This window comes from Protopterus annectens, chromosome 15.part0, assembly GCF_019279795.1.
Source record: "Protopterus annectens isolate FY-2018-M chromosome 15.part0, PAN1.0, whole genome shotgun sequence".
Taxonomy (NCBI): domain Eukaryota; kingdom Metazoa; phylum Chordata; order Ceratodontiformes; family Protopteridae; genus Protopterus; species Protopterus annectens.
Window position 1 is genome coordinate 805,360,066 of NC_056749.1, and position 17,325 is coordinate 805,377,390.

The following is a 17,325-nucleotide window of genomic DNA, read 5'->3' on the forward strand; positions in this document are numbered from 1 at the left end:
ATGAAGTTGTATTCTCTATGATACATATCCAAAACTCCAACATGCAATATGTAAAACTCTGAAGTAATTAGCCTGCAGAAAAACTTCTGAATATCAAGTTGGAAATGGAAGGATCTTCATTAGTAGAAAGTTATTTGATGTAGAAGAGTCATAAACACTCACTGCATGTTAAGGAATCACACACATTGCAGTGTACCTGAGAGACAAAAGTATACAGACAACACCTACAACAAAGCTGAAGGGACACTGAGGCTGAGAAACTTTGATATTGACCAAGGTGTGCTTGAATAAAAAGAGACCTCAGACACAAGTAAAAATGTACATTGTGAATAAAACATATGTTAATGTGCATGGTCCCGTGTATACATAAGATGCAACACTACCACTGTAGAATTAAAAAAAGGAACACAGTCTGATGAGAGGGGTCAGGCAACTAGGCAGCAAGACATTTCCTCGAGGTACATATAATTGGAGACACATACCTGATGTGACATTCAGTTGCAGTGAAATATGGCTGTTGTGATATTCCTGTGGGCAAAGAGAAGCACACACTGGCATGCCCACAGCTTTAATAGCCAAGTGCATGGGGGAAGAAAAAGTAAAGAGTTTTGTCCTCAGTGTACAGTACATGATTATGTAACTACAACTTGTAGAAGTGTGCTACATCATGGAGTCAGGGCAAGGAGTGGGTGTTGTGCTCACTGTACAGTACATACTTATGTAACTACAACATGTATAAGTGTGCTGCAGTATGGAGGCAGGGGACGTAATGAGTGTTGTGCCCAGTGTACAGTACATGCTTATCTAACAACATGTAAAAGTGTGCTGGAGCATGCAGCCAGTGGAAGTAATGTGTGTTGTGCTCAGTGTAATGTACATACTTATGTAACAACAACATGTAGAAGTGTGCTACAGCATAGGGGTAGGGAAGTAATGAGTGGTGTGCTCAGTGTATGGTATATGTTTATGTAACTACAACATGTAGAAATGTGCTACAGCATGGGGACAGGAGAATTAATGAGTGTTGTCCTCAGTGTATAGTACATGCTTATGTAACTTCAACGTGTAGAAGTGTGCTACATGATCAAGACAGGGGAAGTAATGAGTGTTGTGCTCAGTGTACAGTACATGCTTATGTATCTACAACATGTAGAAGTGTGCTACAGCGTGGGAACAGGGGAAGTAATGAGTGTTGTGCTCAGTGTGCCATACATACTTACATAACTATAACATGTAGAGATGTGTTACAGCATAGAGTCAAGGGAAGGAAAGAGTGTTGTGCTCAGTGTACAGTAGATCCTTATGTAACTACAACATGTAGAAGTGTGCTACAATGTAAGGACAGGGGAAGTAGAGTGTTGTGCTCAGTGGATGGTACATACTTATGTAACTACAACATGTAGAAGTGTGCTACAGTGTCAGGGTAGGGGAGGTAATGAATGTTATGCTCAGTTCTCAGTGCATCCATATGTAACTACAACAAGTACAAGTGAGCTGCAGCATGGAGTCAGGGGAATTAATGAGTGTTGTGCTCAGTGTACAGTACATGCTTATGTAACTACACTATGTAGAAGTGTGTTACAGCATGGGGACTAGAGAAGTAATGAGTGATGTATTCAGTGTACCGTACATACTTACATAATGCCAGCCTGTAGAAGTGTGCTACAGCATAGGGACAGGGGACGTAATGAGTGTTGTATTCAATGTATAGTACATGCTGATTTTACTACAATATGTAGAAGTGTGCTACAGCATGAGGACAGGGGAAGTAGTGAGTGTTGTGCTCAGTGTACGTTTCACACATATATAACTGCAACATGTAGAAGTATGCTACAGCATGGAGGCAGGTGAAGGAAATAGTGTTGTGCTCAGTGTACAGAACATGCTGATGTAACTACAACATGTACAAGTGTGCTACAATGTGAGGACAGGGGAAGTACAGTGCTGTGCTCAGAAGATAGTACATACTTATGTAACTACAACATGTAGAATTGTGCTACAGTTTCGGGGTAGAGGAGGTAATGAGTGTTCTGCTCAGTGCTCAGTGCATGCTTATGTAGCAACAACATGTAGAAGTATGCTAAAGCATGACATCAGGGGAAATAATGTGTGTTATGCCCAGTGCACAGTACATACTTATGTAACTACAACATGTCGAGGTGTGCTGCATTATGAGGCAGGGGAAGTAGTGAGTGTTGTGCTCAGTGCACTGTACATGCTTATGTAACTACAACATTTAGAAAATGTGCTATACCATGGCTGCATGGGAAGTAATGAGTGTTGTGCTCAGTGTACAATGCATGCTTATGTAACAACATGTAGATGTGCTGCAGTGTGTGGACTGGGGAAGTAATTGTGTTGTGTTCAGTGTACCATACATACTTATGTAAAAACAGCATTTAGAAGTGTGCTGCATTATGGAGGCAGGGGGAGTAATGAGTGTTGTGCTCAGTGTTCAGTACATCATTATATATTAACATGTAGAAGTGTGCTACAGCATGGGGCAGAGGAAGTAATGAGTGTTGTGCTCAGTGTAAAGTACATGCTTATATAACTTCAATGTGTAGAAGTGTGCAAAATTATCAAGGCAGGGGAAGTAATAAGTGTTGTTCTCAGTGTACAGTATATGCTTATGAAATTTCAATATGTAGCAGTGTGCTACATTATCAAGGCAGGGGAAGTAATGAGTGTTGTTCTCAGTGTACGGTACATGCTTATGTAACTACTACATGTAGAAGTATGCTACAGCATGGAGTCAGAGGAAGTAATGAGTGTTGTCCTAGGTGTACAGTACATGCTTATGTCACTACAACATGTAGAAGTGTGCTACAGCATGGAGTCAGAGGAAGTAATGAGTGTTGTGCTCAGGGTACAGTACATGCTTATGTAACTACAACATGTAGAAGTGTGCTACAGCATGGGGACAGGGGAAGTAATGAGTGTTGTACTCAGTGTACAGTACATGCTTATGTAACTACAATATGTAGAAGTGTATTACAGCATGGGGACTAGAGAAGTAATGAGTGCTGTATTCAGTGTACCGTACATACTTACATAACTACAACATGTAGAAGTGTGCTACAGCATGGAGTCAGAGGAAGTAATGAGTGTTGTGCTCAGTGTACAGTACATGCTTATGTAACTACAACATGTAGAAGTGTGCTACAGCATGGAGTCAGGGGAAGTAATGGGTGTTGTACTCAGTGTACAGTACATGCTTATGTAACTACAATATGTAGAAGTGTATTACAGCATGGGGACTAGAGAGGTAATGAGTGCTGTATTCAGTGTACCGTACATACTTATATAACTACAACATGTAGAAGTGTGCTACAACATGCAGTCAGGGGTAGTAATGTCTGTTGTTCTCAGTGTACAGTACATGCTTATATAGAAACATGTAGAAGTGTGCTACAGCATGGAGTCAGGGGAAGTAAAGAGTGTTGTGCTCAGAGTACAATACATACTTATTTAACAACATGTAGAAGTGTGCTGCAGAATGCAGACAGCCAAAGCTATGTGTGTTGTGCTCAGTGTACCATACATATTTATGTAACAATATGTAGACGTGTGCTACAGCATGATGACAGGGGAAGTAATGAGTGTTGTACTGAAGGTACAGTACATGCTTATGTAACTACAATAGACGTGTGCTACAACATGGGGGCCAGGGAAGGAAAGAGTGTTGTACTAAGTGTACAGTACATGCTAATGAAACAACATGGGGCAGGGGAAGTAATGAGTGTTGTGTTCAGTGTTGACTACATCATTATATATCAACATGTATAAGTGTGCTACAGCATGAAGTCAGGGGAAGTAATGAGTGTTGTGCTCAGTGTACAGTACATACTTTTGTAACTATAGCATGTAGAAGTGTGCTACAACATGGGAGCAAGGGAAGTAGTGAGTGCTGTGCTCAGTGTACAGTACATGCTGATGTAACTACAACATGTAGAAGTGTGCTACAGCATGGGGACAGAGGAACTAATTAGTGTTCTACTCCGTGTACAGTACATACTTATGTAACTACAACATGTAGAAGTGAGCTACAGCATGAAGTCAGGGGAAGGAATGAGTGTCGGGCTCATGTTCAATAAATGTCTATGTAACAACATGTAAAAGTGTGCTACATAATGGCACACGGGAAGTAATGAGTGTTGTGCTCAATGTACAGTACATGTTAATGTAACCAGAACTTGCAGAAGTGTGTTACAGCATGGGAGGAGGGGAAGTAATGAATGTTTCCCTCAGCATTCAGTACATGCTTATGAAATTGAAACATGTAGAATTGTGCTACAGCATGCAGTCACGGAAGTAATGAGTGTTGTGCTCAAAGTACAGTGCATACCTATGTAACTACAACATGTCTAAGTGTGCTACAGAGTGGAGTCAGGGGAATTAATGAGTGTTTTGTTCAATGTACAGTACATGCTTATGTAACTACAAAATGTAGAAGTGTGCTACATCATTCAGTCAGGGGAAGTAATGGGTGTTGTCCTCAGTGTACAGCACATACTTATGTAACTACATGTACAAGTGTGGTACACCATGGGGGCAGGAAAAGTAATAAGAGTTGTGTTCAGTGTACAGTACATGCTTATGTAACTGCTACATGTAGGCTTGTGTTACAGTGTGTGAGCAGAGGAATAATGAGTGTTGTGTTCAGTGTACAGCACATACTTATGTAACTACAACATGTAGAAGTGTGCTACATCATTCAGTCAGAGGAAGTAATGAGTGTTGTCTTCAGTGTTTAGCACATGCTTATGAAAGAACATGCAGTGGCATGCTGCAGCATGGAGTAGGGAATGAAAGAGTGTGTGCTTAGTGTACAGTACATGCTTTTGTAACTACAACATGTAGAAGTGTGCTACAGCATAGAGGCAGGGGAAGTAATGCGTGATAAGCGCAGTGTACACTACATGCTTATAGAATTGCAACATGTAGAAGTGTGTTATAGCATGTGACGGGGAAAGTCAGCGTTGTGCTCAGTGTACAGCACATGCGTATGTAACTACAACATGTAGAAATGCACTACAACATTGGGGCAGGGAAAGTAATGAGTGCTGTTCTGAGTGCATAGTACATGCTCATTTAACTACAACATCTAGTAGTGTGCTACAGCATGGAGGCAGGGGAAGTAATGAGTGTTCTACTCAGTATATAGTACAGACTTATGTAACTACAACATGTAGAAGTGTGCTAGAGTGTGGAGGCAGAGGAAGGAATGAGTGTTGTGCACAGTGTACAGTACAAACTTATGTAACTACAACATGCAGAAGTGAACTACACCATGAAGTCAAGTGAAGGAAAGAGTGTTGTGCTCAGTGTTCAATACATGCTTATGTAACTACAACATGTAGAAGTGTGCTACAGCATAGAATCAGGGTAAGTAATGTGTGTTGTACTCAGTGTACAGTACCTATTTATGCAACTACGACATGTACAAGTGAACTACAGCATGGAGTCAGGGGAAGGAATGAGTGTTGTTTTCAGTGTACAGTACATACTTATGTAACTACAACATTTAGGAGTGAGCTACAGCATGGAGTCAGGGGAAGGAATGAGTGTTGTGCTCAGAGGTCAATACATGTTTATGTAACAACAGTAGAAGTGTGCTACAACATGGGGCAGGGGAAGTAATGAGTGTTGTGCTTAGTGTACAGTACATGCTTATGTAACTACAACATGTAGAAGGGTGCTACAGCATGGAGTCAGGGGAAGTAATGTGTGTTGTGCTCAGTGTACAGTACATGCTTATAAAACAACATATAAGTGTGGGCTACAGTATGGAGGCAGGGGAAGGAAAAAGTGTTGTGCCCAGTGTACAGTCCATGCTACAACATACAGTCACGGAAGTAATGAGTGTTGTGCTCATAGTACAGTGCATACTTATGTAACTACAACATGTAGAAGTGTGCTACAGTATGGAATCAGGGGAAGTAATGCATGTTGTGTTCAGTGTTCAGTACATGCTTATGAAACAACATGCAGGGGTGTGCTGAAGCATGGAGGCTGGAGAAGGAGAGAGTATTGTATTCATTGTACAGTACATGCTTTTATAATTACAACTTGTAGAATTGTCCTACAACTTGGGGACAGGGGAAGTGATGAGTGTTGTGCTGACTGTACAGTACATACTTATGTAACTACTACACGCAGAAGTGTGCTGCAGCATGTGGACAGGGGAAGAAGTGAGTGTTGTGTTCAGTGTATAGTACATGATTATGTAACTATAACATGTAGATGCGTGCTACAGCATGGAGGCAAAGGAAGTAATGTGTGATGAGCGCAGTGTACAGTACATGCTTATGTAACAAAATGTACAAGTGTGCTACAGCACATAGGTTGGGGAAATAAGGAGTGTTGTGCTCAGTGTACAGTACTTGATTATGTAACTACAACATGTAAAAGTGTGCTACAGCATGGGAACAGGAGAAGTAATGTGTGTTCTCAGTGCACGTTACATGCTTATGTAACTGCAATGGAAAGAAGTGTGCGGGCAGGGGAAGTAATGAGTGTTGTTCTCAGTGTGCAGTACATACTTATATAACTGCAACACGCAGAAGTGTGCTACAGCATGGAGGCTGGAGAAGGAATGAGTGTTGTGCTCAGTGTATGTTACACACCTACATAGCAAACACATGTAAATGTGTGCTACAGCATGGATACAGGGAATTAAAGAGTGTTGTGCTCAGTGTACAGTACTTGCTTATGTAACTACAACATGTGCAAATGTGCTACAGCATGGGGGCAGGGTAAGTAATGGGTGCTGTCCTCAGTGTGCCATACATACTTACATAACTAGAACATGTAGAAGTATGCTACAACATGGAGGCAGGAAAGTAATGAGTGTTGTGCTCAGTGTGCCATACATATTTACATAACTTCAACATGTAGAAGTGTGCTACAGTGTGGGGACAGAGGAAGTAATGAGTGTTGTGCTGAGTGTACAGAATATACTCATGCAACTACAACTTGTAGAAGTGTTTTACAGCACGAAGGCAGGGGACGTAATGAGTGTTGTGCTCGTTGTACAGCACATGCTTATGTAAGTACAACAAGTAGAAGTCTGTCACACCATGGAGGCAGGGGAAGTAATGAGTGTTGAGCTCAGTGTATAGTATATACTTATGAAACTACAAAATGTACATGTGTGCTACACCATGGAGGCAGAGGAAGTAATGAGTGTGGTGCTCAGTGTAGAGTACATACTTATGTAACTACAACATGTAGAAATGAGCTACAGCATGGAGGCAGGGGAAGTAATGATTGTGGTGCTCAGTGTAGAGTACAGTCTTATGTAACTGCAACATGGAGAAGTGTGCTACCAGCATGGGGACAGGGGGAAGTAATGAGTGTTGTGCTAAGTGTATGGCATATGTTTATGTAACTATAACACGTAGGTGTGCTATAGCGTGGGGACAGGGTAGGTAATGAGCGTTGTGCTCAGTGTACAGTAAATACTTATGTAACTACAATATGTAGAAATGTGATTCAGCATGGGGCTGGGGAAGTAATGAGGGATGTTCTCAGTGTACAATACACACCAATGTAACTACAACATGTAGAAGTGTGCTACAGTGTAGACGGAGGGGAAGTAATGAGTGTTGTGCTCACTGTTCAGTACATACTTATGTATCTACGACATCTAGAAGTGAGCTACAAAATGGGGTCAGGGAAGTAATGAGTGTTTTTCTCAGTGTTCAGTACATAGTTATATAATTATGTATTCTTGGGAACCAGCACACACTTAATCGAGAATATACCAAAAAGTACGAGATGATGGCAATCGTTGAATAAAATCCACTATTTTATTTCGAAAACAAACCAGTATATTCTTGATTAAGTGTGTGCTGATTCCCAAGAATACATAGCAGTAGCGTAAGCTATTTTCATTTTGGTTATCTTGTTGTGGCGAACGCTTGTTTCGGTTTATTGGTGACTGGCTATGGAATCTGATCGGGAATCTGGACAAACACCCTCACCCAAGGTACTGTGCTCTTCTAAGGAGCAGACGCCTATTGAAATGTTATCTGTTCGGCAGATACAGGTGGAATTGCAGGGCTTAAAGACTGAGGTCCAGAGGCTTACTTTGCTACTTTCTAACATCAGAATATCTGATGTACCTGGTAAGGGTGAGGAAATAGGTCGAGGAACTTTGAGAGACAATATCCAGCCATTTGGAGAGGCTGAGAGGGGAAAAGACACTGGTTTACTGAACTTGTCTTTTAGGCAAGGTGCACAGGATAAACGTTTTTTGGAACATTCTGACAACCAGTATGTCAGTAGGTTGGTTTCCAAAAACGACAGTATTTCTGAAAGTTCAGTGAAATCGTCGGGCATTCTGAATGGGCAAGGAGAAAGGAGACATGGAATTAATCCTATTGATTTACCATCTGGTCCACAAACCAATGAACTTACGAATATTAGTAGAGGTGGTCTTTTAGAGTATACGTTCGACTTTTCTTTTTTGGACACTGATGAAGAATCTAAAAGGTTAGGTACTAAACCTAAAAGAAATGTTCCTTTAAGAACTTATGCTCATACTGTGAAAGATCATGATAAGGAAAGAGTAACTGTATTGAAAAGACAAGAAATGGACAGTAATGACCAAATGGGTAATATTAACAAACTGAAGTCATTTTTGGATAAAGATTGTGGCTTCGATCAAGAAAAAGTTGATCAATTAATATCTGAAATTTATGTACCTATGGGGTTATTGAAGGATATTATTTATTCATTTGGAAAGAAACTTAATACAATTAATTCATTGAAACTGGATAATGCATATTTAAATAAATGTATTAGTAGTAATATCATACCTAAGGGGCTGAGATTCTTTAAACAACCCATAGGTATTGTTATTAATGAAAATGTTATTAATGAACTTAATAAGTTTTTTGACAAGTGTGGGATGGAGTATATACAGTTATTGATTAAATATAATGATGAAAAGTTAATTAAATGTATGCAGGAGGTGGAGAGTTTGAATGAAATGATTTTAAATGATTTATTGTTTCCACAATGGGATAGATTGTATGCAAAACAATTTACTATTGCTGAAAGTAATTCCAGGAAGGCTTTTGAAAGAAAGAAGAACAAGATGTAAAGGGACAAACAACAATATAGTAAAGGGTATGCATACAGATGGAGACAGGATACCACTGATGGTATTGAACAAATATATTATGATAAGGGTAGTGAACAGATATATAATGAGGCACCTGTTGAAGAAAACAGAGGGAAAAATCAGGCTGGGAGGAACCACCATTTTTGGAAATACAATCAGACAAACAGGACCAAGGATTGGAAATGGGGAGGGAACTGGAGAAACTATCACTGATAGATTCAAATACGAAAGGTGAAAGGATAAGGAATGTGAATTTAATGAAAGATGCAATGAATTGTGGGGTAAACACTGAAATACATGATGGTATTATTACTACGGGAGTTATTAATAGGTATAAAAACTTTAACATTTATAACTATACTGATAAACAACTAAGTGTTCCCCACTTTAATTTGTTTGCGAAAGGTTTCAAATACATTCCAACAACTAATTTTAAAGTGGTAGATACTATAAGTCAAGTGAAACTGTTTACTAGGAAGCTAAACCTTGCTATTATGTTTAATAACAAACAAGAGGATATTGTAGTGAATGTGGTTAACAGCCTAAAAGTACTTAAAAAGAAAAGTACATTTATACCTGTATATCATCCAACAGTAGGTGTTTATGAAAAATCTGTAATTCAACAGATTTATCAATTAAATAATAAACTCAGAGGTAAAAAAGGAATAAACAATCTATCTAGGGAGGAAGAATTAACGTTAACTGAATTGAGGAATGATAGATCTGTTCGAGTGATGAAACCAGATAAGGGGGGGGGGCGGTATAGTTTTATATGATCAGCTTGACTACACCTCTAAGATTTTAGATATATTACACTCTACAGATAATTATGAAGTGGTTTCAATAAATGAAGTTAACGTAGCTTATAGAAAGATTAATATGTACATTGAGGAATTTTTAATAGATAAACAAATTGATTTGGATATATACAACTATTTAAGAGTAGAACATCCAATAATGGCTAGGGATTCCCAAAGTCCACAAAAATATAAATGATCCTCCATTTAGACCAATTGTCTCAGGAAGCAAATCAATAATCTTCCCATTAGGGGTGACAACTGACACCATGTTGAAAAACATATATGAAAGAATTCCCCATTTAGTGAAAGACTCTTGGGAATTTCTCTCAAAATATCCTATTACATTGTGTAAGGATGATATTTTGTTTGTTACAATAGATGTAATAGATCTATACACATGTATACCGAAATCTGAGGGATTAGAAGCGTTTGTTAGAAGTTTGAGAAAATACACAGATTTTGAATGGGGCAAAGTTTGTCTAATTATGGAATTAATGAGTATTGTTCTTGATCATAATTATATTTATTATGAAGGGGAGATTTTTAGACAAAAAAGAGGTGTAGCCATGGGGGCGGCATGCACCCCTGTGTTTGCGAATTTATTCATGCTAGACTAGGAGGAAGCAATCATATTTCAAAGTGAATTCTATAAGAATATCAAATATTATTCACGCTTCCTGGATGACATTTATATATTATGGGAGGGAAGTGTGGAATATTTACAACAATTTTTAGAGTATATAAATTCTAGTAGTGAATTTCTCAATTTCACTGTGTTAACCAATGATACAGGTTTGGCATACTTGGATACGTTTATTTTCAAAGAGAAAAATCAATATATATCTAGAATTTATAGAAAAGCAACGTTTTCTAACAGTTATCTCGAATTTACCAGTAATCATCCCAAAAGTATGATGAAAAACATTTTTAAAGGCCAATTGATTCGAGCTGTAAGAATGACTTCTTCTTATGCACTTATGTTGGATGAAGCTGACTTTATAACTGCACTGTTTAAGGATAGAGGATATGATACTAAAATGATGGAAAAAGTGAGGAAGCAGGTAGTGAAGGAATGGGGTATAAAATACACTCCATTATTGGGTTTAGCATATGGAAGTTCACATAATTATAGTTTAAGGAATACATCCAGCCTGATGTCCAAAAAACTAAACAGGGCATGTATATTGGAATATGGACCACATGTTATGAAGGTCAAGGATATTATAAGAAACAATTGTAATATTATCCAAGCTGATGCTTATATTTCCAATATAGTAGGGATGGGACCAACTTTTGTATACAAAATGGGCCCCAACCTTAAAAGAATTTTAGAGAGGGAATCTAGTAGAATAGTTAATATTAATACACATACATATAGATGTGGGAATTGTAATTATTGCTATTTGATTTTTGAAAAAGATGAAGTAAATTTGAAAAACATCACTAGAACCAATATAAAATTCCGATATGGAAATTGTAAGACAAATTTGTGGTCTATATTGCACTGTGTGGTGCATGCCCAGCTTTCTATATTGGAAAGACTGAAAGGCATTTCAACAGGAGAATATATGACCACATATATTGTATGAAAAAAGGTGATGAAAAAAATGCACTCAGTAGGCACATTAAACAGTTTGGAAAGGAGCATAGGTTCACATTTGGTATTGTAGATAATATTAGACCGGACCCTAAGGGGGGTGACTGTAAAGGATTTTTATCTTTTCGTGAAATGTGGTGGCAATTATATACAAATGCCTCCACACCCCCTGGATTGAATGATAATATTTCAATAAAACCCTTATTAAAGTATAAAAACTAATGACCAATATATGGAATAGTTATTAAGAAACAATGAATTTAGTTTTAACATTTAATTTTATTATTAGTTGTAGTTATGTAATAATATATATATAATATAGAATATATTATCTATCCACCTTGCCTAAGTTTTTATAAGCAACAAGTATTAGTTATTTATAAGTAATAAGTATTAGTTTTTCACACGCAACAAGTATTAGTTTGTACAAGTATGAATTGTTAGAAATAATAGCTTTTATGGTAGTAGTTTGTTTTTATACAAATTGTAATATGAGAAAGTATTTACACATGATTTTATTGAATAATTAATTAGATGTATGAATCTGTTACTATTATTAATAGTGCGATGTATTTGTGTAGGATTTTATGAGATGATATACCTTTAAAATTTATGAATGTATTTGGCACCAAGAAAGTTATTTAAACTTGTTTGTAGTTAATGGCAGTTAGTTCTGAGGAAGCCTGAAGTCTAAGCAGGTGAAAGCGCTTAACTGACTGTTTGTTTTCGAAATAAAATAGTGGATTTTATTCAACGATTGCCATCATCTCGTACTTTTTGGTATATTCTCGATTAAGTGTGTGCTGGTTCCCAAGAATACATAGCAGTAGCGTAAGCTATTTTCATTTTGGTTATATAGTTATATAATTACAACATGTAGAAGTGTGCTGCAGCATTGATTCAGGGGAAGTAATTATGGTTGTATTCAGTATACAGAACATACGTAGGTAACTACAACATGAAGAAGTGTGCTACAGCATGTGGGAAGGGAAAGTAATGATTGTTGTGTTCAGTATACAGTACATTCTTATGTAACTGCAACATGTAGAAGTGCGCTACAGCATGGGGACAGAGGAACTAATTAGTGTTGTGCTCAGTGTACAGTACATACTTATGTAACTACAACATGTAGAAGTGAGCTACAGCAATGGGACAGGTGAAGTAATGAGTGTTGTCCTCAGTGTACAGTACATGCTTATGTAACTACAACATGTAGACGTGTGCTACAGCATGGGGACAGGGAAAGTAATGGGTCTTGTGCATATCTGCCAACTGTACCAAATTACTCGTTTTACCGAGTTTTGGGGTCCAAATAATGGGGTGCCACGATTCCTGAGAGGCACCCTTTCATTTCCGATTTTTTTTCAGCTTTTTTTTTTAAATGTTTTTTCTTTCACAATTTTGAGCTGACATCATCACATGCACGATGATGTCAGCTCCATTAGCCTGTTGGAATTGAGCTGAAGGGCTCACGTGCACAAATTTCCAGCTGTTTGAATGGATCTGCAAGGAAATAACTGCTGCTGCAGAGCTTTACATGGAGAATGGAGTTTATTTTTGAGTTTTTGCTTGGGATCTGCAAGGAGCTCTATACAGAGAACATTTCTGCAACTACTGGGACTTTGTGAACAGAGAGAGTGAGTTATTTATTTGTTAATGGTCCGGAGTTTATTTTACTTGTAAATAGAGATTTCTGGTGCTGCATGGAGTTGTTTAAGCCATACAGAGTGAGGTATTTATTTAAGCCCCACAGAATGAGTTATTTATTTGTTAACTGGCCGGAGGGTGCTTTCAATGTACAGAGTTTTATTACCGAGATTTCTGGTGCTGCACAGAGTTACTTAAGCTGCACAGAGTTAGTTAGTTATTTGTTAACGATCCAGAGGTTTCTATTGCTGGGCGGAGTTGCTTAAGTCACACAGAGTTATTAATTGGTTAACGGTCCGGAGATTGCTTTCTATGTATGGAGTATTATTACAGTGTGTGTGTGTGTGTGTGTGTGTGTGTGTGTGTGTGTGTGTGTGTGTGTGTGTGTGTGTGTGTGCGCGCGCGCACGTGCATGTGCATGTGCGTGTGTGTGTGTAAATGCCCCCAACTGAATATACCTGGTGGCTAGAGGTACTCAGGCTCAAACGCTGTCCCTTGGGTACAGGTAAAAAGAGCCTAAATTCCCTGCCCCCAACTGAATATACCTGATGGCTAGAGTTACTTAGGCTCAAACCCTATCCCTTGGGTTCATGTAAAAAGAGCCTAAAGTCCCTAGCCACCACCACTTCAGAATTTATTCCTCATATTTTTTCTGTTCCTCATTAAATCTGTGGTTTTCAGGATTTTTGTGGCAAATCACTGAAGGACTGAATTCATTAAATAATGACAGGCATTTGAATTTCAGACTTCATTCTTCAGAAAATAAATGGTAACACAAAACTTTTTATTCTAGCAATTTTCTAAGTTTATAAGATCATTATTTGAAATATGTCCCTATCTTGGGGCTGCATTCCCTCATTATTGTCTTTGTCCAGTTTTTTTGTGCTAAGAGGTTGGAGCTATGGTTCATAGGTTGATAGGTAAATACTAGGCTATCTGCCCGAGGGCATATGTAAGCCTAGCCAAAATGTTTTGGCTTTTGCCACCCCCTTAGATTAGTTCTCCGTGCCTCTGTCCAGCAGAGCCATTAGTTCCCTGTGCCTCTGTCCAGCAGAGCCACTGCAGTAATCCCTGGGGTAAATTTTCTGTTTCCCATCCACTCGTCAAGGTTTCTCTTGAAGAGTGTTAGTGAGGGGCTCTGCCTAATGTAGATTGGAATCTTGTTCCAAAGCATGGGGAGTCTCTGGGACAGGAATCTATCCCTCCAGCAAGTCCTGTTTATCGTTATGGTGAGATTTAGATCCCTAGAGCGTGTGGCTCTCCGGGATTTGTTTTTTCTTAGGTGGAGCATGTCCATCAATTCTGGGTTGGGCATGGCCTTGTATGTCAGGCAGAGATCACCTCTGAGTAGGCGGTATATAACTGAGTACAGCTGGAGTTTCTTCATTCGGGCTGCATAGGGCATCTGTTTGAGGCCAGTAATCCTCTTGATGAGGTACTTCTGTGGTATTTTCAGCTGTTGCAGGTGTCTTGTAAGGTACATCCCAAATGGGGCGTTGTACTCTATGATGAGTCTGATGAGTGATGAGTAGAAGGGCACAATAACCTCTTTTGTTTTAGATGCGAACCCCTTTGTGATTAGGTTAGCTACATAGAAGGATTTTCTAGCCACCTTGGCAATATGATTATCAAAGAAGAGATTACTATCTACTTGAGTCCCCAGATCCCTTATTTCATTTTCTGTATTTAGGGGAACTACCACATATGTGTTAGTTTGCGGGTACTTTGTTTTTTCCAAAGGGGATGACTATGCACTTTTTGGCATTTAGCCTGATGCCATGATTTTGACACCAAGTATCCGTCAAAGTGAGACCCTTCTGGAGGATGTCTGTATCAGCTGGAGAGTCAGTTATGACCCCCAGTTTGCAGTCGTCTGCTATCTTGGTCAGCCATAGTCCTCCTGTGCCTGCCTGTACCTCTGTGAAGTATATACTGAACAGGAGGGGTCCCAGGACTGAGCCCTTGGGGAAGCCACTTGTAATCAGTTTAGAGTCGGTCCTAGAGCCTGCAACTCTCACCGTGTGGGTTCTATCAGTGAGCGAATTGGCAACCCATCTCCTGACGTATGGATTTATGTTCAGGCTGGTGAGCTTGTCTATAGTACCAGAATGGGGAATGGTGTCAAAAGCCTTTGCAAGGTTTAGATAGGTTGTGTGAACCTCCTTTCCCTCATCTAAAGCCTTGGTAACTGTCTCAAAGAAGTCCACCAGGCTTAGGTGGCATGATCTGCCCTTAACAAAGCCAAACTGGGTAGGGTCCAATGTTTTGAGGTTCCCAATGTCTTTGTTAATGAGTTCTATGATGATGCACTGGTGAGCAGTGAGAATTTAATTCACTAAATTTAAGTTTCAGTCTTCCTGTCTTTCAGAAAACTGCTGATTTGGCTTAGTGGTATATTGCTCTGACTGTAGTGCACAAGTTCTTAGGTTCATGACTTGGCACTGCAATGCATGGTGGAAACACAACATGTTGTTTAAGCAACTTTCCAAAATTATACAAGCAGTGTCTAAAATGTGTCCCTGTTTTTTGTCCTTTTGTCCTTCCTCCGAAAAAAAAACACTGAAATTGAAAATATATATATATATATATATATATATATATATATATATATATATATATATATAGTGTGTGTGTGTGTGTGTGTGTGTGTGTGTAGATAAACATTTATAATGGAAATGTTTTGAATAGGACAGTTTTGTCATTATTGGTTCATGCATTTTGTTTCATTGCCTTCTGGAAAAATGGTTAAACAGTAAATTTAAAATGCGCTCTAACTTCAGTATAAGTGTTCTGTATTATACAAGGAATATAACTTAATAAAAGTCAGGAAGGTGTATGAAAGAACACATGTATGTTTCTTGTTTTGTGTGCAGGGGGCCTATGATTTGAAAACAGCCCAAAGGTAATCTTTATCCACCACTGGCCAGATGCATTTTCTTTGGATGTGGTATGTGTTTCAATGCTGTTTCAATGAATGTGAGTTTCAAGGGCAGATACGTTTTAATGCCAAGTCTATTTTCATTGTGAGACAGTATTGCTTTGTTTAGCAGATATCTATTAGTGTTTCTGCATTGTGCTATAAAATGTAAAAATAAAATCCAAGTCATTGCAGAAGTAAAGCAGTATCCGCACATTAGTGTTTATAGAAATGGGGTGAAATAGCCAGGTAATGGGACATTGGATTGGCTGCATGGAGACTCTGGTGTTATATTTTGGTTCTGTTCTTCAGTTTGCATTTAAAAGTTGGTATCTCACAATTCCATTGGAGTGGGTGGGTTTATGTAATTATGTATTCACATTTTACATTAATCAGCATACAGATTTGTGCCTATTTTTTATGGGCCTTGTCCAGATTTTTGATGTTTCCAGATTGAGGGATATGGTCTTGTGATCAGTGTACACTACATACATTTGTAACAACAACATGGAAACTTGTGCTACAGTGTGGGAACAAGGGAAGTAATGAGTGCTGTGTTCAGTGTACAGTACATAGGTTCATAGGTTGGTACTAGGCTATCGACCCTAGGGCCTATACAAGCCTAGCCATAACAATACCCTGGCTATTTCTTCCCACAGTATTTACTTCCCTGTACCCCATGCTTATGTAACTACAACATGTAGACGTGTGCTACAGCACGGAGGCAGGGGAAGTAATGAGTGTTGTACTGAGTGCTACGTGTATACATATGTAAATACAATGTGTACAGTACATGGTTATATAACTACAATATCTAGAAGTGTGCTACAGAATCTAGGCATGGGAACTAATGGGTGTTGTATTCAGTGCTCAGCACATGCTTATGCAACTACAACATGTAGAAGTTTGCTACAAAGTGTGAACAGGTGAAGTAATGAGTGCTGTACTCAGTGTACAGTACATAGATTCATAGGTTGGTACTAGGCTATTGGCCCTAGGTCCTATACAAGCCTAGCCATAACAATTCCCTGGTTATTTCTTCATACAGTATTTACTTCCCTGGATCCCATGCTTATGTAACTACAACATGTAGACATGTGCTACAGCATGGAGGCAGGGGAAGTAGTGAGTGTTGTGCTCAGTGTTACGTACATACATATGTAAATACAACATGTAGAAGTGTGCTACAGCATAGTGACAGGTGAAGTAATGAGTGTTGCGCTCAGTTTTA